General features: G+C 41.0%; 2 pseudogenes; both read right to left on the bottom strand.

The window, feature by feature from the left end:
• Positions 1-8,375: 8,375 nt before the first annotated feature.
• On the bottom strand, positions 8,376-10,742 carry Hsp90aa1-ps15 (heat shock protein 90 alpha family class A member 1, pseudogene 15; annotated as a pseudogene).
• A 26-nt stretch (positions 10,743-10,768) lies between these two features.
• On the bottom strand, positions 10,769-11,299 carry LOC108352987 (nucleophosmin pseudogene; annotated as a pseudogene).
• Positions 11,300-24,617: the final 13,318 nt, after the last annotated feature.

The following is a 24,617-nucleotide window of genomic DNA, read 5'->3' as shown; positions in this document are numbered from 1 at the left end:
TGGACCTTCTCCAGGGTGTTGGACATACCAGAAAAGAGTCGGATATGTTGTGGTTGAATAAGTGCAGTTTATAAAGAGAAACTTCCCTTCTGAAAGGGTCACTTGACCTTGTGTCTGGGTCACTGAATTTCCATGTGTCCTCTCTGGAGAAATAATAAGATAACTGTATCATATTAAAGACAAAGCTCTTAATTATATCAATTAAATATTTTTAGACATTGGACATTTAGAAGAAAGAGCACAAATTCTCAATCGCTTTACTTACCAAGCATGAGCACCAACATCACAGTCACAAAAGCTGGAGAAATGTTCATATTCAGAGTGATGCTATCAACTCTTCACATGAAGAAATGATGAAATGAAACTAAATGATGAACATATGAAGCTTATAGTTCACACGGATTATGATGTTCTGTTAGGAAACTCCACCCCCTGGTGGACAGAGACTAAACTAAGGTCTCTTCCGTGCCTCCCTCAATCAGAAATCTCCTGTCCTCAACAACAATTTTAAGATACATGTCAATCCATGAGCATGGAAGATCTTTCCATCTTCTGAGATCTTCTTCAATTTCTCTCTTCAGAGACCTGAAGATCTTGTCATACAGATCTTTTACTTGCTTGGTTAAAGTCACACCAAGATATTTTATATTATTTGGGACTATTGTGAAGGGCATCATTTCCTTAATTTCTTTCTCAGCCTGTTTATCCTTTCAGTAGAGGAAGGCTACTGATTTGTTTGAGTTAATTTTATATCCCAACACTTTGCTGAAGTTGTTTATCAGGTTAAGTAGTTCTCTGGTTGAACTTTTGGGGTCACATAAGTACACTATCATAGCATCTGGAACTAGTGATACTTTGATTTCTTCCCTTCCAATCTGTATCCCTTTGATCTCCTTCCCCTCTTTGATGGCTCTAGCTAGGACTTTGAGTACTATATTGAATAGTAGGGAGAGAGTTGGCAGCCTTGTCTAGTCCCTGATTTTAGTGGGATTGCTTCAATTTCCTCTCCATTTAGTTTGATGTTAGCTACTGGTTTGCTGTATATTGCTTTTACTGTTTAGATATGGGCCTTGAATTCCTGATCTTTGCAGGACTTTTATAATGAAGGGGTGTTGAATTTTGTCAAATGCTTTCTCAGCATCTAATGAAATGATCATGTGGTTCTTATCTTTGAGTTTCTTTACATAATGGATTACATTGATGGATTTTCTTTTTTTTCTTTTTTTTAAATTTATTTAATACTTAATAATAATTCTTTGGTTTCCAGGCAAACATCCCCCTTCCCCCTCCCCTTCTTTATGGGTGTTCCCCTCCCAACCCTCCCCCCATTGCTGCCCTCTGCCCAACAGTCTAGTTCACTGGGGGTTCAGTCTTAGCAGGACCCAGGGCTTCCCCTTCCACTGGTGCTCTTACTAGGATATTCATTGCTACCTATGAGGTCAGAGTCCAGGGTCAGTCCCTGTATAGTCTTTAGGTAGTGGCTTAGTCCCTGGAAGCTCTGGTTGCTTGGCATTGTTGTACATATGGGGTCTCGAGCCCCTTCAAGCTCTTCCAGTTCTTTCTCTGATTCCTTCAACGGCGGTCCTATTCTCAGTTCAGTGGTTTGCTGCTGGCATTCGCCTCTGTATTGGCTGTTTTCTGGCTGTGTCTCTCAGGAGCAGTCTACATCCGACTCCTGTCGGTCTGCACTTCTTTGCTTCATCCATCTAGTCTAATTGGGTGGCTGTATATGTATGGGCCACATGTGGGGGAGGCTCTGAATGGTTGTTCCTTCAGTCTCTGTTTTAATCTTTGCCTCTCTCTTCCCTGCCAAGGATATTCTTGTTCCCCTTTTAAAGAAGGAGTGAAGCATTCACATTTTGATCATCTGTCTTGAGTTTCGTTTGTTCTAGGCATCTAGGGTAATTCAAGCATTTGGGCTAATAGCCACTTATCAGTGAGTGCATACCATGTATGTCTTTCTGTGATTGGGTTAGCTCACTCAGGATGATATTTTCCAGTTCCAACCATTTGCCTACGAATTTCATAAACTCGTTGTTTTTGATAGCTGAGTAATATTCCATTGTGTAGATGTACCACATTTTCTGTATCCATTCCTCTGTTGAAGGGCATCTGGGTTCTTTCCAGCTTCTGGCTATTAAAAATAATGCTGAGATGAACAAGGTGGAGCACGTGTCTTTTTTATATGTTGGGGCATCTTTTGGGTATATGCCCAAGAGGGGTATAGCTGGATCCTCAGGCACTTCAATGTCCAATTTCCTGAGGAAACTCCAGACTGATTTCCAGAATGGTTGTACCAGTCTGCAATCCCACCAACAATGGAGGAGTGTTCCTCTTTCTCTGCATTCTCGCCAGCATCTGCTGTCACCTGAGTTTTTGATCTTAGCCATTCTCACTGGTGTGAGGTGAAATCTCAGGGTTGTTTTGATTTGCATTTCCCTTATGACTAAAGATGTTGAACATTTCTTTACATTTTTCTCAGCCATTCGGCATTCCTCAGCTGTGAATTCTTTGTTTAGCTCTGAACCCCATTTTTTAATAGGGTTATTTGTCTCCCTGCGGTCTAACTTCTTGAGTTCTTTGTATATTTTGGATATAAGGACTCTATCTGTTGTAGGATTGGTAAAGATCTTTTCCCAATCTGTTGGTTGCCGTTTTGTCCTAACCACAGTGTCCTTTGCCTTACAGAAGCTTGGCAGTTTTATGAGATCCCATTTGTCGATTCTTGATCTTAGAGCATAAGCCATTGGTGTTTTGTTCAGGAAATTTTTTCCAGTGCCCATGTGTTCCAGATGCTTCCCTAGTTTTTCTTCTATTAGTTTGAGTGTGTCTGGTTTGATGTGGAGGTCCTTGATCCACTTGGACTTAAGCTTTGTACAGGGTGATAAGGATGGATAGATCTGCATTCTTCTACATGTTGACCTCCAGTTGAACCAGCACCATTTGCTGAAAATGCTATCTTTTTTCCATTGGATGGTTTTGGCTCCTTTGTCAAAAATCAAGTGACCATAGGTGTGTGGGTTCATTTCTGGGTCTTCAATTCTATTCCATTGGTCCATCTGTCTGTCTCTGTACCAATACCATGCAGTTTTTATCACTATTGCTCTGTAATACTGCTTGAGTTCAGGGATAGTGATTCCCCCTGAAGTCCTTTTATTGTTGAGGATAGCTTTAGCTATCCTGGGTTTTTTGTTATTCCAGATGAATTTGCAAATTGTTCTGTCTAACTCTTTGAAGAATTGGATTGGTATTTTGATGGGGATTGCATTGAATCTGTAGATCGCTTTTGGTAAAATGGCCATTTTTACTATATTAATCCTGCCAATCCATGAACATGGGAGATCTTTCCATCTTCTGAGGTCTTCTTCAATTTCTTTCCTCAGTGTCTTGAAGTTCTTATTGTACAGATCTTTTACTTGCTTGGTTAAAGTCACACCGAGGTACTTTATATTATTTGGGTCTATTATGAAGGGTGTCGTTTCCCTAATTTCTTTCTCGGCTTGTTTCTCTTTTGTATAGAGGAAGGCAACTTATTTATTTGAGTTAATTTTATACCCAGCCACTTTGCTGAAGTTGTTTATCAGCTTTAGTAGTTCTCTGGTGGAACTTTTGGGATCACTTAAATATACTATCATATCATCTGCAAATAGTGATATTTTGACTTCTTCTTTTCCGATCTGTATCCCCTTGATCTCCTTTTGTTGTCTGATTGCTCTGGCTAGAACTTTAAGAACTATATTGAATAAGTAGGGAGAGAGTGGGCAGCCTTGTCTAGTCCCTGATTTTAGTGGGATTGCTTCAAGTTTCTCTCCATTTAGTTTAATGTTAGCAACTGGTTTGCTGTATATGGCTTTTACTATGTTTAGGTAGGGGCCTTGAATTCCTATTCTTTCCAGGACTTTTATCATGAAGGGGTGTTGAATTTTGTCAAATGCTTTCTCAGCATCTAATGAAATGATCATGTGGTTCTGTTCTTTCAGTTTGTTTAGATAATGGATCACGTTGATGGTTTTCTTTATATTAAACCATCCCTGCATGCCTGGGATGAAGCCTACTTGATCATGGTGGATGATTGTTTTGATGTGCTCTTGGATTCGGTTTGCCAGAATTTTATTGAGTATTTTTGCGTCGATATTCATAAGGGAAATTGGTCTGAAGTTCTCTTTCTTTGTTGTGTCTTTGTGTGGTTTAGGTATAAGAGTAATTGTGGCTTCGGAGAAGGAATTCGGTAGTGCTCCATCTGTTTCAATTTTGTGGAATAGTTTGGATAATATTGGTATGAGGTCTTCTATGAAGGTTTGATAGAATTCTGCACTAAACCCGTCTGGACCTGGGCTCTTTTTGGTTGGGAGACCTTTAATGACTGCTTCTATTTCCTTAGGAGTTATGGGGTTGTTTAACTGGTTTATCTGTTCCTTATTTAACTTCGGTACCTGGTATCTGTCTAGGAAATTGTCCATTTCCTGTAGATTTTCAAGTTTTGTTGAATATAGGTTTTTATAGTAAGACCTGATGATTTTTTGAATTTCCTCTGAATCTGTTGTTATGTCTCCCTTTTCATTTCTGATTTTGTTAATTTGGACACACTCTCTGTGTCCTCTTGTTAGTCTGGCTAAGGGTTTATCTATCTTGTTGATTTTCTCAAAGAACCAACTTTTGGTTCTGTTGATTCTTTCTATGGTCCTTTTTGTTTCTACTTGGTTGATTTCAGCTCTGAGTTTGATTATTTCCTGCCTTCTACTCCTCCTGGGTGTATTTTCTTCTTTTTGTTCTAGAGCTTTTAGGTGTGCTGTCAAGCTGCTGACATATGCTCTTTCCTGTTTCTTTCTGCAGGCACTCAGCGCTATGAGTTTTCCTCTTAGCACAGCTTTCATTGTGTCCCATAAGTTTGGGTATGTTGTATCTTCATTTTCATTAAATTCTAAAAAGTTTTTAATTTCTTTCTTTATTTCTTTCTTGACCAGGTTATCATTGAGTAGAGCATTGTTCAATTTCCACGTATATGTGGGCATTTTTCCCTTATTGTTATTGAAGACCAGTTTTAGGCCGTGGTGGTCCGATAGCACGCATGGGATTATTTCTATCTTTCTGTACCTGTTGAGGCCCGTTTTTTGACCAATTATATGGTCAATTTTGGAGAAAGTACCATGAGGAGCTGAGAAGAAGGTATATCCTTTTGCTTTAGGATAGAATGTTCTATAAACATCTGTTAAGTCCATTTGGCTCATGACTTCTCTTAGTCTGTCGACATCACTGTTTAATTTCTGTTTCCATGATCTGTCCATTGATGAGAGTGGGGTGTTGAAATCTCCCACTATTATTGTGTGAGGTGCAATGTGTGTTTTGAGCTTTAGTAAGGTTTCTTTTACGTATGTAGGTGTCCTTGTATTTGAGGCATAGATATTTAGGATTGAGAGTTCATCTTGGTGGATTTTTCCTTTGATGAATATGAAGTGTCCTTCCTTATCTTTTTTGATGACTTTTAGTTGGAAATTATTTTATTTGATATTAGAATGGCTACTCCAGCTTGCTTCTTCTGACCATTTGCTTGGAAAGTTGTTTTCCAGCCTTTCACTCTGAGGTAGTGTCTGTCTTTTTCTCTGAGGTGTGTTTCCGGTAGGCAGCAGAATGCAGGGTCCTCGTTGCGTATCCAGTTTGTTAATCTATGTCTTTTTATTGGGGAGTCGAGGCCATTGATATTGAGAGATATTAAGGAATAGTGATTATTGCTTCCCGTTATATTCATATTTGGATGTGAGGTTATGTTTGTGTGCTTTCATTCTCTTTGTTTTGTTGCCAAGACGATTAGTTTCTTGCTTCTTCTAGGGTATAGCTTGCCTCCTTATGTTGGGCTTTACCATTTATTATCCTTTGTAGTGCTGGATTTGTAGAAAGATATTGTGTAAATTTGGTTTTGTCATGGAATATCTTGGTTTCTCCATCAATGTTAATTGAGAGTTTTGCTGGATACAGTAACCTGGGCTCGCATTTGTGTTCTCTTAGGGTCTGTATGACATCAGTCCAGGATCTTCTGGCCTTCATAGTTTCTGGCGAGAAGTCTGGTGTGATTCTGATAGGTCTCCCTTTATATGTTACTTGACCTTTTTCCCTTACTGCTTTTAATATTCTTTCTTTATTTTGTGCGTTTGGTGTTTTGACAATTATGTGACGGGAGGTGTTTCTTTTCTGGTCCAATCTATTTGGAGTTCTGTAGGCTTCTTGTATGTCTATGGGTATCTCTTTTTTTAGGTTAGGGAAGTTTTCTTCTATGATTTTGTTGAAGATATTTACTGGTCCTTTGAGCTGGGAGTCCTCACTCTCTTCTATACCTATTATCCTTAGGTTTGATCTTCTCATTGAGTCCTGGATTTCCTGTATGTTTTGGACCAGTAGCTTTTTCCGCTTTACATTATCTTTGACAGTTGAGTCAATGATTTCTATGGAATCTTCTGCTCCTGAGGTTCTCTCTTCTATCTCTTGTATTCTGTTGGTGAAGCTTGTATCTACAGCTCCTTGTCTCTTCTTTTGGTTTTCTATATCCAGGGTTGTTTCCATGTGTTCTTTCTTGATTGCTTCTATTTCCATTTTTAATTCCTTCAACTGTTTGATTGTGTTTTCCTGGAATTCTTTCAGGGATTTTTGTGTCTCCTCTCTATGGGCTTCTACTTGTTTATTTATGTTTTCCTGGAATTCTTTCAGGGATTTTTGTGTCTCCTCTCTATGGGCTTCTACTTGTTTATTTATGTTTTCCTGGAATTCTTTCAGGGATTTTTGCGATTCTTTCAGGCATTTTTGCGATTTCTCCCTGTAGGCTTCTACTTGTTCTCTAAGGGAGTTCTTCACGTCTTTCTTGAAGTCCTCCAGCATCATGATCAAAAATGATTTTGAAACTAGATCTTGCTTTTCTGGTGTGTTTGGATATTCCATGTTTGTTTTGATGGGAGAATTGGGCTCCGATGGTGCCATGTAGTCTTGGTTTCTGTTGCTTGGGTTCCTGTGCTTGCCTTTCGCCATCAGATTATCTCTAGTGTTACTTGTTCTGCTATTTCTGACAGTGGCTAGACTGTCCTATAAGCCTGTGTGTCAGGAGTGCTGTAGACCTGTTTTCCTCTCTTTCAGTCAGTTATGGGGACAGAGTGTTCTTCTTTCGGGCATGTAGTTTTTCCTCTCTACAGGTCTTCAGCTGTTCCTGTGGGCCTGTGTCTTGAGTTCACCAGGCAGCTTTCTTGCAGCAGAAAAGTTGGTCTTACCTGTGGTCCCGAGGCTCAAGTTCGCTCGTGGGGTGCTGCTCACGGGCTCTCTGCAGCGGCAGCAACCAGGAAGACTTGTGCCGCCGTTTCCGGGAGCTTCAGTGCACCAGGGTTCCAGATGGTCTTTGGCTTTTTCCTCTGGCGTCTGAGATGTGTGTGCAGAGAGCAGTCTCTTCTGGTTTCCCAGGCTTGTCTGCCTCTCTGAAGGTTCAGCTCTCCCTCCCACGGGATTTGGGTGCAGAGAACGGTTTATCCGGTCTGTTTCCTTCAGGTTCTGGTGGTGTCTCAGGCAGGGGTCCTGCCGCTCCTGGGCCCTCCCCCACGGGAGCCCAGAGGCCTTATACAGTTTCCTCTTGGGCCAGGGATGTGGGCAGGGGTGAGCAGTGTTGGTGGTCTCTTCCGCTCTGCAGCCTCAGGAGTGCCCACCTGATCAGATGGTTGGGTCTCTCTCTCACAGGGTCTGGGGGCAGAGAGCTGCTGCGGGCCGGGATCCGCGGGTGTGGGACTTCCGGTAAACACAGAGCGTGCCCGGTCCTAGAGGAATTCTGCTTCCCTGTGTCCCAAGCTCACCAGGCAGCTTTCTTGCAGCAGAAAAGTTGGTCTTACCTGTGGTCCCGGGGCTCAAGTTCGCTCGTGGGGTGCTGCCCACGGGCTCTCTGCAGCGGCAGCCTTGTGTTGATGATTTTAAGTCTTCCACTCTGGTTTGATCTTTGTGCAGTTTTGGATGGGGTATCTCATATAAATTTCTTTTTTTTTCTTTTTATCTCATCTGTATTTACCTTTTTAAAGCAGAATGTGATGGGCATTGTTATTTCCACATTCACAAGCCTTGCTGAGTTACAAGACCTAGGGAAACTTAGGGTTTTGTTCTCGATACTTTGGAAAACAAGCCACTTGGGGAATTCTTCTGTCAAGTTGCTTTAGCTTGTGTTTACTTCTAAGACTAGTACATGCAGAATTCAGAATTAACTACAGGGAATGAATAAAATTTTAAGATGAAACTTAAGTCATCTTAATTTGGTCTACTAAGGAATCTAGCTCAACAGCTAAACACTTCAGACCACATAGTTAACATTAATAGTAGGTTACATTACGTCTTACAACAACATTCTATCAACCTCTTGAGTCAAAACTATAGTATCACAGTATCACATGTAGAAATGTTTATCTTCCCCTTAGTTTTCATGCCACACAGATGTTTTAAATGTTAACCAAAATAAACAAAAATCATGGAAAATATATTATCAGAAGGATTGAAGGTAAGCATCAAACACATAGTTCTGGTGAAGCCTAGTCTACTTCTTCCATGCGCAATGTGTCATCATCTCCTTCCAGGGGTAGCATTTCTTCAGTTACAGCAGCACTGGTATCATCCACAGTAGGATCATCCTCATCAATACCTAGACCAAACTTGATCATCCTGTAGGTCCTATTAGCATGGGTCTGTGGATCTTCCAGACTGAAGCCGGAAGACAGGAGTGCTGTTTCATACAGCAAGATGACCAGATCTTTCACAGACTTGTCATTCTTGTCAGCCTCTGCCTTTTGCCTTAAGGTTTCAATAATGGAGTGGTCAGGGTTTATCTCCAGGTGTTTCTTTGCTGCCATGTAGCCCATTGTTGAGTTGTCTCCATGTTTGCTGTCCAGCCATATGTGCTTGTGACGATACAGCATGGGAATGTCACCAATCGGTTTGACACAATCACCTTTTCAACCTTTTTCTCCAAAATATCTTTCATAATTTTGCAGAGGTTCTCAAATTTTGTCTTTTTCTCTTCCTGTTTCTTCTTTTCCTCTTCATGTTCTAGAAGTTCCAGTCCTCCTTTGGTAACTGACACCAAGGTCTTGCCCTCAAATTCCTTCAGTTGTTGCACACAATACTCATCAATGGGTTCAATCATGTAGATTACTTCTAAGCCATGCTTTCGGAGATGTTCCACAAAGGCTGAGTTAGCAACCTGGTCCTTGGTCTTGTGCTTCTGGTTTTCCTTCATCCTGGTGCAGCAGTCCTTCAGAGAAACATCTCATGCCCAGAAGCAGATGTGCAGTATCTCAACAGCTCTGAAAGCTTCTTCTGATTTTGAGAGTCTTCATGAATTCCAAGCTTTATATTTTTTGAGAACTGCTCATAAAACTTTTTGTAGTTCTCTTTCTCTTCAGCCAGTTCAGTAAATAGTTCTAGGCATTTCTTGACCAAATTCTTCCTGATAACTTTCAGAATTTTGCTTTGTTGCAGCATTTCACGGGAAATATTTAGAGGGAGATCCTCAGAATCCACCACCCCTCTGATGAAATTCAGATACTCGGGAATTAACTCCTCACAGTTATCCATGATAAAAACTCAGCGAACATACAACTTGATGTTGTTCTTTTTCCTTCTGTTTTCAAACATAACAAAAGGAGCGCATCTTGGGACAAAAAGAAGAGCCCGGAATTCTAATTGTCCTTCAACAGAAAAAATGTTTTACTGCCAAATGTTCTTCCCAATCATTGGTTAAGCTCTTGTAGAACTCTTCGTATTCTTCATTAGTAATGTCATCAGGATTTCTGGTCCAAATCGGCTTTGTTTTGTTGAGTTCTTCTTGATCAATGTACTGTTCCTTTATCTTCTTCTTTTTCTTCTTGTCACCATCCTTCTTCTCTTCTTCTTCTTCTTCTTCTTCTTCATCAGAACCAACATCTTCTATTTCAGGCTTGTCATCAGACTCCTTTTCTTCTTTTTCTTTCTCTTCCTCTTTCTCTTCCTTTTCTTCAGCCTCATCATCACTGATTTCCTTGTCACGTTCCTTCTCCACAAAGAGAGTAATGGGGTAGCCAATAAACTGAAAATGTTTCTTCACAATTTCTTTTATTCTCCTTTCCTCCAAATACTGTTTGGTCTTCTTTCAGATGCAAGATAACCTTTGTTCCATGACCCATTAGTTCACCTGTGTCAGTCCTCACAGTGAAGGATCCCCCAGCTGAGGACACCCAGGTGTAATTCTCATCATCATTATGCTTCGTGATGACAGTCACTTCCTCAGCAACCAAATATGCAGAGTAAAAACCAACACCAAACTGGTCAATCATAGAGATATCTGCACCAGCCTACAAAGCCTCCATGAAGACTTTGGTGCCTGACTTGGCAATAGTGCCAAGGTTATTGATCAAGTCAGCCTTGATCATTCCAATGCCAGTATCCACAATAGTGAGGGTTCCGTCTTGTTTGTTGGGAATGAGATTAACGTGCAGCTCCTTCCCTGAGTCCAGTTTACTAGGGTTGGTCAAGCTCTCATATCTGATCTTATCCAGAGCATCTGAGGAGTTGGAAATGAGTTCCCTCAGAAAGATCTCTTCGTTCGAGTAGAAAGTGTTGATGATCAAGGACATTAACTGGGCAATTTCTGCCTGAAAGGCAAAGGTCTCAACCTCCTCCTCCTCCATTGGTTGGTCTTGGGTCTGGGTTTCCTCAGGCATCTTGGCTGAATGAGCATGCACGAAACGTGACTAACTACACCGGAACACTGAAGCAACTGGCCTCATATAAATTTCTTCACAGGGACTTTTTATTCAGTATTCTCATCATCAAAATCATCAACTTCTTCATCATTCTCATCACCTTTATAAAGTCTTTTTCTGTGAAACTTTGTTACCACCTTCAGGGGCAGAGGACTTTTCAGACCTAATTAAGCATTTTATGTCCTCTTCATCTTCAACTTCTGACTTTGCATCTCCCTCTGTAGCTACTAGTCACTGTCCACTAATGTGCACAGACCCTGAACCACACTTTAACACCATAGGTAGTATGATCTCAAAGCCCCCAACAGACACTGTTGGTTGTACACACATTTTTACAGTTGCCAGTGTGACGTTTACTGAATTGCCTCTATAGTTCATTGCTTCTAACTCTGTGACCTGTAATTCATCTTTTAACCCTACCCCTAAAGTGACCGTTCTTAATGTTTAACGGTGTTCATTTTTATCCCTATACAATTTAAAGTGATAATCTTTTCATCCTTTAGTTCAAAATGAAAGAGGTAGTTCTGAGGCCCAAGAGCGCTCATGTTCATGTCTGCAAGTGTTATATGAGGTAGAGGCACACACTTTGGTATGAGAGAAGTTAGCTGGAAAAATTGTCTACTCCTCCTCAGGACAGACATACAGAGAGAATCTTGCCAAGACCCATATTTCTTTTTAGAAATTTTGAGATATAAAAGTCTGCATCCCTCTGATAATCTTCCATAGTATTAGCTAGATATTATCTAAATGACACCAATCCTGGCATATTTGCCCTCTCTGTCAGGCTGGACGTGACAAGCAATGGGAAAAAAATGACTTGCATGTGGAGGTGAAGACAACTGATCATGTAAATGTTTTCATGGCTTTAGTGTGAAATCACTGTATGAAAAAAACATTGCTGTGTTTTTAGTTCCTATGGTTTTAGTTCCTTGTATTAAAATCCAGCCCTACTGTCATCTATTTTCTGTTCTGCTCTAACCATTTGTATGATTTTCATCAACCAGCAATAGGGCACACAGCACAGACTGTGGGGGAAACAGGGTTACACAAAATGTATGTGATTAGAAGTCAGGTTGTCTTTTGCCCCTCAGAGTTTGTGCTCAGCTCCCCGTGTGGTTTCTGCCACTGTGTCACCCAGAACACAGTAGTACACAGCTGAGTCTGACTCTTGCACTGAAGCCTTCTGCAAGTGGAAAGATGTGGTTCTTTTTTCATATGTAGCTTCAAAACCTCTGCTGCTTCCCTTGTTGTTGGCTGTTGTAACTTTCAAAAGGAGCTGAGGACCTTCTCCAGGGTATTGGACATACCAGAAAAGAGTCGGGTACCCTGTGCTTGAATAAGTGCAGTTTATAAAGAGAAACTCCTCTTCTGAAAGGGTCACTTGACCTTGTGTCTGGGTCACTGAATTTCCATGTGTCCACTCTGGAGAAATAATAGGATATTTGTGTCATATTAAAGACAAAGCTCTTAATTATATTAATTAAATAATTTTTAGACATTAGACATTTTAAAAAGAAGAGCACAAATTCTCAATCGCTTTACTTACCAAGCATGAACAGCAACATGACAGTCACTAAAACTGGAGAAATGTTCATCTTCAGAGTGATACTCTCAACTCTTCACATGAAGAAATGATGAAATGAAACTAAATGATGAACCTTTGAAGCTTATAGTTCACACAGATCATGATGTTCTGTTAGGAAACTCCACCCCCTGGTGGACAGAGACTAAACTAAGGTGTCTTCTATGCCTCCCAACAGTCAGAAATCTCCTGTCCTCAACACCAATTATAAGACACAGGTCAAACTTCAAAGGGCCCTTATCAATCTAAAGAATATAACAATGGCCATTAGCAGACTGACTGTCATCATGCTTGGGATTCTACTTGACATGAGAGTGTTTCAGTAGAGCAACTGATGGAATTTCTGCTTTGGTCTGTGCCATAGGATGAATTGAATGGCAAGAAGCAGATTTTATCAGTTTATTTTCAATGATTGAAATATGAATGAGATACTATGTGGGCCTGGAGTCATGGAATATATAAAATCACGTATTGCTCTCACAGAAGACCCAGGTTTGATTCCAGAAACCCACATGGTAATTAACAACCACCTGTAACTACGGTTCCATGAAAATTGACTCCTGTCCTCTGTAGGGACTAGGAACACAAACAGCACATAAACACAAATCCAGCCAAAACGCTAATACACATAAAACAGAGTAAATAAATTTTTTAACATTTGTTAAATTTTTAATGGAATAAAGTAATTATGACCTGCCCTAAGAGTGTGTAGTCTGCTCTTTTTACCCTGTAGAAACGTGAAATATGGGTTAGTACTGCCCACTTAGCACATCACTGAAACAATATTTTCAGATTAACTGCACAAGACAGACACAAAAAAAGGGAAAAATTAATAAATAGCATGTATGTCTCATAGGTTATACCATATTTCGCATCAATTATACGGTATTACTCTTTTTTCCTTAGCACATTTTTGTGTCATTATCGGCAGTGGTACCTGCAGGCAGGAAACATAAAAGTAATGATCATTTGAGACACTTGTGACTCTTCCAGAGGACCTGCAGAGGGCATCCCCAGCAACCAGTTTACATAAGTGACTTCAACAAAGATCCATCCTTAAGTGTTAAAACTTCCACTCATGAGTCTGGTCTTCATGGCTGCCATGTTTCTGTGAGACTTCCTTCAATCCTTTAATTTGGTTTTTCAACTTTTTCCTCATTGACAGAATTTGTCTTTGTATACAGCCATTACTTCTCAACTTTATGCACATCTTTTTCCCGATTCTTCTTGTTTTTAAATTATAAATGTTATCTGTAAATGACAGCATTTAGCGCAAAATCTTTTTCTCTTACCATTCAAGGTAATGACTGTTGAGCCCGTCTGCTTTTCCCTCTCCAGCAACTCTTGCAGTTGCTTCAGAATGTGCTCTTCTTCAGTCAGTCCCTAGATAAGATGCATTTGTGTCAGATGAATGACAATAATCAGTTTCTTATTTATTTTTATTTTTACAACTTCATGGCCATACACTTATGAGCATGTTGACATGCTGAATGTGTACATCATATATTCAAATCTCTCAAGTGCAATGAGAAATTATTGCTTGTCCCTAAAAACAGCCATGTCACCATTGTAACCACAAGCTCCTCTTGCTCATCAGATTAGTCATTTAGCACATAGTAATTCCAATACAGATATACCTCTCCCAGCAGCCCTTTACTTAGAAAACAATATTCTATCTCAGTTCTGACTTGATTTCTCTGTGTTACAAGTATATAGTCTCTTCAACAATAGTATCTTATCAATTAGTTACTTTACATAACCAAGAGAAAAGGCTATATATGTTGTTTTGGATATGTAGGGACAATAACTCACATCGAGATATCACATACCTGTGTCCAAAATTTTCATGTAAGAACGTATGAATTCTTTTAGTGATATCTGGAACCTTGCTGCATTATGGTACATGTTGTACTAGTCACTCTTCATTAAAATTATTTTTCTTGGCCTGGCCCAGGATCTCACCAGGTCCCACAGTTCTCTATACCCAAATCCCATGGGGGAGAGAGCTGGAATCTCAGAAAGGCAGACAATCCTGAGAGCTCATGGGAGAACACCACTACTCCTCACATTCCTGGCCCAAAAAATAATTGCCTAGAGCCCTCTCAGCACATGAGTCTTCAGGTGCAAAATACTTCCAGTCTCTGCCTGTGCCCAGAGCTGAAAGCTAGTCGCCAGGAGCCCTGAAACATCTGGAAGCAGAGGTAAGACACCACTACTTCTCTGAGGGACCTTGCTGGAGCCCTCAGGACATACAAACCCAGAGGCAGTGTGGGACAAGACCCTTCTGGTTTCTCCCTGTGCCAGGAGCTAACCCAATCCCACAGCTCTTGGCACCCAGATCCTGCTGGGAGAAAGCCAGTCTCCAGGAATGCTGAAACACAGGTTTACAGGAGGGTCAAGCAAGTGTCAGAGACAGCAAGAACAGCTAACACCAGAGACAACCAGATGGCAAGAGGCAAGCACAGGAAACTAAGCAACAGAAATCAAGACTACTTGGCATCATCAGAGCACTTAAGTTCTCTCACCAAAATAAATACTGAATATCCAAACACACCGGAAAAGGATGATTTGCATTTAAAATCACATCTCTGGATGATGATAGATGCCTTTAAGGAGGACATAAATAACTCCCTTAAAGAAACACAGGACAACCATGTAAACAATAGAAGCCCCTAAAGAGAAAACACAAAAATCCCTAATGAATTACAGGAAAACACAACCAAACAGGTGAAGGAATTGAACAAAACCATCCAGGATCTAAAAATGGAAATAGAAACAACAAAGAAATCACAAGGGGAGACAACTCTGGAGATAGAAAACCTAGGAAAGAGATCAGGAGTCACAGACACAAGCATCACCGACAGAATATAACAGATAGAAGAGAGCATCTCAGGGGCAGAAAATACCATAGAAAACATTGACACAAGAGCCAAAGAAAATGTAAAACATGAAAAGCTCCTAACCCAAAACATCCAAAAAATACAGAACACGATGAGAAGATCAAACCTAAGGATAATAACTATAGAAGAGAGTGAAGATCGCAACTTAAAGGGCCAGTAAATATCTTCAACAAAATTATGGGAGATACTTTTCTATCATAAAGAAAGAGATTCCCATAGACATATAAAAAGCCTACAAACAGATTGAACCAGAAAAGATTTTCCTCCTGTCACATAATAGTCAAAACACCAAATATACAAAAAAAAAGAAAGAATATTAAAAGCAGTAAGGGACAAAAGTCAAGTAACATATAAAGGCAGACCTAACAGAATTACACCAGATTACTCACCAGAGACTAGGAAAGTCGGAAGATCCTGGATAAAAGTCACAGATACACTCTGTGATGGTTTGCAGATGCCTGGCCTGAGGAAGGGCACTATTAGAAGTTATGGCATTAAGACTGAACCCCCAGTGAACGTGATTGTTAGGGGGAGGGTGGTAATGGGGGGAGGATGGGGAGGGGTTAGGGGGATGTTGGCCTGGAAACCGGGAAGGGGAATAACAATCGAAATGTAAATAAGAAATACTCAAGTTAATAAAGATTAAAAAATTAAGTACAAAAAAGGAATAAAAGCAGAAAGATAAATCGGAAAAAAAAGAAGGTATGGTCTTGTTGGAGGAAGTGTGTCATTGTGGGATGGGCTTGGAGAACCTCCTCTTAGCTCCTCCTATGATACTGAGTCTGTTCCTGGCTTCCTTTGGGTAAAGATGTAGAACTCAGCTCCTCCTGCACCATGCCTGCCTGGATACTGCCATGCTGCAGCCATGATGATAATGGACTGAACCTCTGAACTTAAAAGCCAGACCCAACTAAATGTTGTCCTTAATAAAATTTACATTGCTCATGCTGTCTGTTCATAGTAATAAGACCGTAACTAAGACATACACCTTGATTTTCATGTGGGAGCCCTAACAGCAGAAGCAGGGGCTCTTTCTGACTCTGATGCCTGCCTTTGAATCCCTTTCTCCCAGTTGAGTTGGCATGCCTGGCCTCAATAGGGGAAGATATGCCTAATCCTACTGCAGGGTGATATCCACGGGAGGTCTCTCTATCTCTGAAAAGCAAGGGAAGGGCTGTGGGTGGAAGAGTTGTGGAACTGGAAGGAGAAGAGGGAAGGGGAGCTGTCATCTGGATGTAAAGCAAAGTAATTAATGAAAGAAAAGAAATCAAGTGACAACAGAGAGTGAGGAGGATGATGGGAAACAGGAGGCCATCATTCTTCATTGCTAGAAGCATAAACTGTTATAAAATCCTTTAGAAATGGGTGTGAAGCTTTCTCAGACCTAAATGCTGAAGTCTTATGCAGCTCAGATATGTAATTGCTGAGTATGTATCTGAAGGACTCTGTGTCTTACTTCAGAGATGCTTGCTCAATCTTACTTATTGCAATTGTATTCAAAATTGCTAGGGAATGAAGGAATCCTACATGTTTATACACAACATGTGGTGAATCACACTGCCTAGTGCTTGTCTGTCAACAAACCAACATCTGCACATTAGGAATGTATATATGCTTCTCACATGCTGTTGTAAAACCATGGGAAAAAAAGTGGAAAATATTTCAACCAAACCAAAGTGTACCCTTCCCTTCAGGATTGCTTAATATCAAACTGTTAAAAAGCTGTCCAATCAATGAAGCCCTCTCTACTTGTACTCTTAATTCCTATTGCATACAGGATAGAAGCAGAATGTCTCCACTGGGTAGAGTGTGCTCTGCCTCAGGTCTTCTCAGTACAGTAGGTTTGTGTGCAGGCTGCAGGTGGCTGGGGATCACTGTGTGCTCACTCACTGCACAGAAGTAGACAGCAGAGTCACTGGGTTGGGAGTCATTGATGTGCAGGGAAACATGCAGGCTGGCTTTATTGAGGTGAGCTGTGAATCTGCCTTCTTGCTTGTCACCATTGGAGACGATGGACATCAGGACCTTGGGGCCTTCCCCAGAATGCTGTCTGTACCACCAGAAAGAATAAGAAGAACTATCACTGAAAGTGCAGTTGAGAGAGGATGTGTCTCCCTCTGAGACAATGAGGGATTCTGGGCTCTGCTGCACCTTCTGCTGGCTGCTCACCCCTGTGGAGAAAAACAAAGGTCAGATAATCAAGAAGGGATACGAAAAGATGCAAGCCCTTCAGAAGGGTCTTTTCATGGGCCTCTTGCCCCTAACTAGAGATTAAAACATCTGGGTTTCTACCATTTGCCTGGAACAGAAAAGAACTTTACATCTCACACCTGGATCCCAAAGGAATTTCCAAACTTACCATTGAGCTGGAGTAACAGGACGACTAGTAAAACACTGAAGGATTTCATTCTCTCCTCTCTTCACTGAGGATTCAGATTCTCAACCCTGAACTCATATAGTCATATTCAAGTTTCCAGGTCCCCTATTTTAGGAAACAGGAAACAGAGCTTTGCTAGCAATCAGAAAAGTGACTCTTCACCCCCTAAACAGCATCAAGCCTTTCCTCCAGTCCTCCCTCTACACCTCACTCTTCCTGCCCACACCATCCCCTTTCTCCCTTTCTCTGTGAGAATATTGCTCAACACTGCCACCTTGTGGGCTCATGATCCTTAGCAAGGAAAGAGTCAAACCATAAAAAAGTAAAGTACTGGACAGTTGAGCTGGAATATTGAAGAGACATTAGTTCCAGGTCAGGGTTGGGAGTGAGGTGAGTTTGTGTGTACACAATCAGAAGATGTCTCCTTTCTCAGTAGTAATAAGTATTGCACACAGTCAGTCAGTCTTGTGCACTGAAAAATCACTATGAAACATCAGCCATGGAAATCTAAGTGAGGATCTAATATATAGCATAGCTCTAACCCTTGTCACTCTCATTCAAATCCATCTTCAAACTTACAAATGTCTGGGCAGACTCTAAACAGGGTCAGAAACTAGGCCAGAGCCTAGAAAGGTCTGGAATTCTTCAATCCATTTGGAGCCAAGAGGACATTTGTGTGTAACAAACTGAACTTGGGTTGGTCAAGGAAAGATGGAGCTGTGTTGTACACCTAAACTCAAAATACAACCTAGACAACTTGTTCATTTCTCTAAAAGTATTATTCTATTTTCTTCAATAAAGTCCTGCTGAGTAGGTATGGATCTGTGGAAATTCTAGATCTCATGTCTTTCTCCCTCCCTCTTTCTGACTGTCTGACTCTCCTCAATCTCTCCCCTTTCTCCCTTCTCTCTCCTCTTCCCAATCCCTTTCACATTATCTCACTCCATTTCTAACATAGTTTTCGAGCCATATATACCAGAGGAATAGCTATACCAGAGCTGAAGTAGGTCCACATGGAAACAAATCAATAAATAACTGTCCTGCAGGACTCTGTGAGACTCCATGTCCTGTAGTGTAGGAGTAAGAAAGTAGTTTGTAGACTGAAGCTCCCGGAAGGGACGGCACAGGTCTTCCTGGTTGCTGCCGCTGCAGAGAGCCCCTGGGCAGCACCCCACGAGCGAACCTGAGCCTCGGGACCACAGGTAGGACCAAATTTTCTGCTGCAAGAAAGCTGCCTGGTGAGCTTGGGACACACGGAAGCAGAATTTCTCTAGGACCAGGCACGTTCTGTGTTTACCGGAAGTCCCACACCCGAGGATCCCGGCCCGCAGCAGCTCTCTGCTCCCAGACCCGGTGAGAGAGAGACCCAACCGCCTGGTCAGGTGGGCACTCCTGAGGCTGCAGAGCGGAAGAGACCACCAACACTGCTCACCCCTGCCCACATCCCTGGCCCAAGAAGAAACTGTATAAGGCCTCTGGGCTCCCGTGGGGGAGGGCCCAGGAGCAGCAGGACACCTGCCAGAGACACCGCCAGACCCTGAAGGAAACAGACCGGATAAACAGTTCTCTGCACCCAAATCCCGTGGGAGGGAGAGCTAAACCTTCAGAGAGGCAGACAAGCCTGGGAAACCAGAAGAGACTGCTCCCTGCACACACATCTCGGACGCCAGAGGAAAAAGCCAAAGACCATCTGGAACCCTGGTGCACTGAAGCTCCCGGAAGGGGCGGCACAGGTCTTCCTGGTTGCTGCCGCTGCAGAGAGCCCCTGGGCAGCACCCCACGAGCGAACCTGAGCCTCGGGACCACAGGTAAGACCAAATTTTCTGCTGCAAGAAAGCTGCCTGGTGAACTCAAGACACAGGCCCACAGGAACAGCTGAAGACCTGTAGAGAGGAAAAACTACACGCCCGAAAGCAGAACACTCTGTCCCCATAACTGACTGAAAGAGAGGAAAACAGGACTACAGCACTCCTGACACACAGGCTTATAGGACAGTCTAGCCACTGTCAGAAATAGCAGAACAAAGTAACACTAGAGATAATCTGATGGCGAGAGGCAAGCGCAGGAACCCAAGCAACAGAAACCAAGACTACATGCCATCATCGGAGCCCAATTCTCCCACCAAAACAAACATGGAATATCCAAACACACCAGAAAAGCAAGATCTAGTTTCAAAATCATATTTGATCATGATGCTGGAGGACTTCAAGAAAGACATGAACACACTTAGGGAAGCACAGGAAAACATTAATAAACAAGTACAAGCCTACAGAGAGGAATCGCAAAAATCCCTGAAAGAATTCCAGGAAAACACAATCAAACAGTTGAAGGAATTAAAAATGGAAATAGAAGCAATCAAGAAAGAACACATGGAAACAACCCTGGATATAGAAAACCAAAAGAAGAGACAAGGAGCTGTAGATACAAGCTTCACCAACAGAATATAAGAGATGGAAGAGAGAATCTCAGGAGCAGAAGATTCCATAGAAATCATTGACTCAACTGTCAAAGATAATATAAAGCAGAAAAAGCTACTGGTCCAAAACATAAAGGAAATCCAGGACTCAATGAGAAGATCAAACATAAGGATAATAGGTATAGAAGAGAGTGAAGATTACCAGCTCAAAGGACCAGTAAATATCTTCAACAAAATCATAGAAGAAAACTTCCCTAACCTAAAAAAAGAGATACCCATAGACATACAAGAAGCCTACAGAACTCCAAACAGATTGGACCAGAAAAGACACACCTCCCGTCACATAATTGTCAAAACACCAAACGCACAAAATAAAGAAAGAATATTAAAAGCAGTAAGGGAAAAAGGTCAAGTAACATATAAAGGGAGACCTATCAGAATCACACCAGACTTCTCGCCAGAAACTATGAAGGCCAGAAGATCCTGGACTGATGTTATACAGACCCTAAGAGAACACAAATGCCAGCCCAGGTTACTGTATCCAGCAAAACTCTCAATTAACATTGATGGAGAAACCAAGATATTCCATGACAAAACCAAATTTACACAATATCTTTCTACAAATCCAGCACTACAAAGGATAATAAATGGTAAAGCCCAACATAAGGAGGCAAGCTATACCCTAGAAGAAGCAAGAAACTAATCGTCTTGGCAACAAAACAAAGAGAATGAAAGCACACAAACATAACCTCACATCCAAATATGAATATAACGGGAAGCAATAATCACTATTCCTTAATATCTCTCAATATCAATGGCCTCAACTCCCCAATAAAAAGACATAGATTAACAAACTGGATACGCAACGAGGACCCTGCATTCTGCTGCCTACAGGAAACACACCTCAGAGACAAAGACAGACACTACCTCAGAGTGAAAGGCTGGAAAACAACTTTCCAAGCAAATGGTCAGAAGAAGCAAGCTGGAGTAGCCATTCTAATATCAAATAAAATCAATTTCCAACTAAAAGTCATCAAAAAAGATAAGGAAGGACACTTCATATTCATCAAAGGAAAAATCAACCAAGATGAACTCTCAATCCTAAATATCTATGCCCCAAATACAAGGGCACCTACATACGTAAAAGAAACCTTACTAAAGCTCAAAACACACATTGCACCTCACACAATAATAGTGGGAGATTTCAACACCCCACTCTCATCAATGGACAGATCATGGAAACAGAAATTAAACAGTGATGTCGACAGACTAAGAGAAGTCATGAGCCAAATGGACTTAACGGATATTTATAGAACATTCTATCCTAAAGCAAAAGGATATACCTTCTTCTCAGCTCCTCATGGTACTTTCTCCAAAATTGACCATATAATTGGTCAAAAAACGGGCCTCAACAGGTACAGAAAGATAGAAATAATCCCATGCGTGCTATTGGACCACCACGGCCTAAAACTGGTCTTCAATAACAATAAGGGAAAAATGCCCACATATACGTGGAAATTGAACAATGCTCTACTCAATAATAACCTGGTCAAGGAAGAAATAAAGAAAGAAATTAAAAACTTTTTAGAATTTAATGAAAATGAAGATACAACATACTCAAACTTATGGGACACAATGAAAGCTGTGCTAAGAGGAAAACTCATAGCGCTGAGTGCCTGCAGAAAGAAACAGGAAAGAGCATATGTCAGCAGCTTGACAGCACACCTAAAAGCTCTAGAACAAAAAGAAGCAAATACACCCAGGAGGAGGAGAAGGCAGGAAATAATCAAACTCAGAGCTGAAATCAACCAAGTAGAAACAAAAAGGACCATAGAAAGAATCAACAGAACCAAAAGTTGGTTCTTTGAGAAAATCAACAAGATAGATAAACCCTTAGCCAGAATAACGAGAGGACACAGAGAGTGTGTCCAAATTAACAAAATCAGAAATGAAAAGGGAGACATAACTACAGATTCGGAGGAAATTCAAAAAATCATCAGATCTTACTATAAAAACCTATATTCAACAAAACTTGAAAATCTTCAGGAAAGGGACAATTTCCTAGACAGATACCAGGTATCGAGGTTAAATCAGGAACAGATAAACCAGTTAAACAACCCCATAACTCCTAAGGAAATAGAAGCAGTCATTAAAGGTCTCCCAACCAAAAAGAGCCCAGGTCCAGACGGGTTTAGTGCAGAATTCTATCAAACCTTCATAGAAGACCTCATACCAATATTATCCAAACGATTCCACAAAATTGAAACAGATGGAGCCCTACCGACTTCCTTCTACGAAGCCACAATTACTCTTATACCTAAACCACACAAAGACACAACAAAGAAAGAGAACTTCAGACCAATTTCCCTTATGAATATCCACGCAAAAATACTCAATAAAATTCTGGCAAACCGAATTCAAGAGCACATCAAAACAATCATCCACCATGATCAAGTAGGCTTCATCCCAGGCATGCAGGGATGGTTTAATATACGGAAAACCATCAACGTGATCCATCATATAAACAAACTGAAAGAACAGAACCACATGATCATTTCATTAGATGCTGAAAAGCATTTGACAAAATTCAACACCCCTTCATGATAAAAGTCCTGGAAAGAATAGGAATTCAAGGCCCATACCTAAACATAGTAAAAGCCATATACAGCAAACCAGTTGCTAACATTAAACTAAATGGAGAGAAACTTGAAGCAATCCCACTAAAATCAGGGACTAGACAAGGCTGCCCACTCTCTCCCTACTTATTCAATATAGTTCTTGAAGTTCTAGCCAGAGCAATCAGACAACAAAAGGAGATCAAAGGGATACAGATCGGAAAAGAAGAGGTCAAAATATCACTATTTGCAGATGACATGATAGTATATTTAAGTGATCCCAAAAGTTCCACCAGAGAACTACTAAAGCTGATAAACAACTTCAGCAAAGTGGCTGGGTATAAAATTAACTCAAATAAATCAGTTGCCTTCCTCTATACAAAAGAGAAACAAGCCGAGAAAGAAATTAGGGAAACGACACCCTTCATAATAGACCCAAATAATATAAAGTACCTCGGTGTGACTTTAACCAAGCAAGTAAAAGATCTGTACAATAAGAACTTCAAGACACTGAGGAAAGAAATTGAAGAAGACCTCAGAAGATGGAAAGATCTCCCATGCTCATGGATTGGCAGGATTAATATAGTAAAAATGGCCATTTTACCAAAAGCAATCTACAGATTCAATGCAATCCCCATCAAAACACCAATCCAATTCTTCAGAGAGTTAGACAGAACAATTTGCAAATTCATCTGGAATAACAAAAAACCCAGGATAGCTAAAGCTATCCTCAACAATAAAAGAACTTCAGGGGGAATCACTATCCCTGAACTCAAGCAGTATTACAGAGCAATAGTGATAAAAACTGCATGGTATTGGTACAGAGACAGACAGATAGACCAATGGAATAGAATTGAAGACCCAGAAATGAACCCACACACCTATGGTCACTTGATTTTTGACAAAGGAGCCAAAACCATGAAATGGAAAAAAGATAGCATTTTCAGCAAATGGTGCTGGTTCAACTGGAGGTCAACATGTAGAAGAATGCAGATCGATCCATGCTTATCACCCTGTACAAAGCTTAAGTCCAAGTCGATCAAGGACCTCCACATCAAACCAGACACACTCAAACTAATAGAAGAAAAACTAGGGAAGCATCTGGAACACATGGGCACTGGAAAAAATTTCCTGAACAAAACACCAATGGCTCATGCTCTAAGATCAAGAGTCGACAAATGGGATCTCATAAAACTGCAAAGCTTCTGTAAGGCAAAGGACACTGTGGTTAGGACAAAACGGCAACCAACAGATTGGGAAAAGATCTTTACCAATCCTACAACAGATAGAGGCCTTATATCCAAAATATACAAAGAACTCAAGAAGTTAGACCGCAGGGAAACAAATAACCCTATTAAAAATGGGGTTCAGAGCTAAACAAAGAATTCACAGCTGAGGAATGCCGAATGGCTGAGAAACACCTAAAGAAATGTTCAACATCTTTAGTCATAAGGGAAATGCAAATCAAAACAACCCTGAGATTTCACCTCACACCAGTGCGATTGGCTAAGATCAAAAACTCAGGTGACAGCAGATGCTGGCGAGGATGTGGAGAAAGAGGAACACTCCTCCATTGTTGGTGGGATTGCAGACTGGTAAAACCATTCTGGAAATCAGTCTGGAGGTTCCTCAGAAAATTGGACATTGAACTGCCTGAGGATCCAGCTATACCTCTCTTGGGCATATACCCAAAAGATGCCTCAACATATAAAAGAGACACGTGCTCCACTATGTTCATCGCAGCCTTATTTATAATAGCCAGAAAATGGAAACAACCCAGATGCCCTTCAACAGAGGAATGGATACAGAAAATGTGGTACATCTACACAATGGAATATTACTCAGCTATCAAAAACAACGAGTTTATGAAATTCGTAGGCAAATGGTTGGAACTGGAAAATATCATCCTGAGTGAGCTAACCCAATCACAGAAAGACATACATGGTATGCACTCATTGATAAGTGGCTATTAGCCCAAA

Source organism: Rattus norvegicus, chromosome 15 (genome assembly GCF_036323735.1).
Source record: "Rattus norvegicus strain BN/NHsdMcwi chromosome 15, GRCr8, whole genome shotgun sequence".
NCBI lineage: Eukaryota > Metazoa > Chordata > Mammalia > Rodentia > Muridae > Rattus > Rattus norvegicus.
The sequence above is the reverse complement of the archived record's forward strand: the minus strand, read 5'-3'. Positions and strand labels throughout refer to the sequence as shown.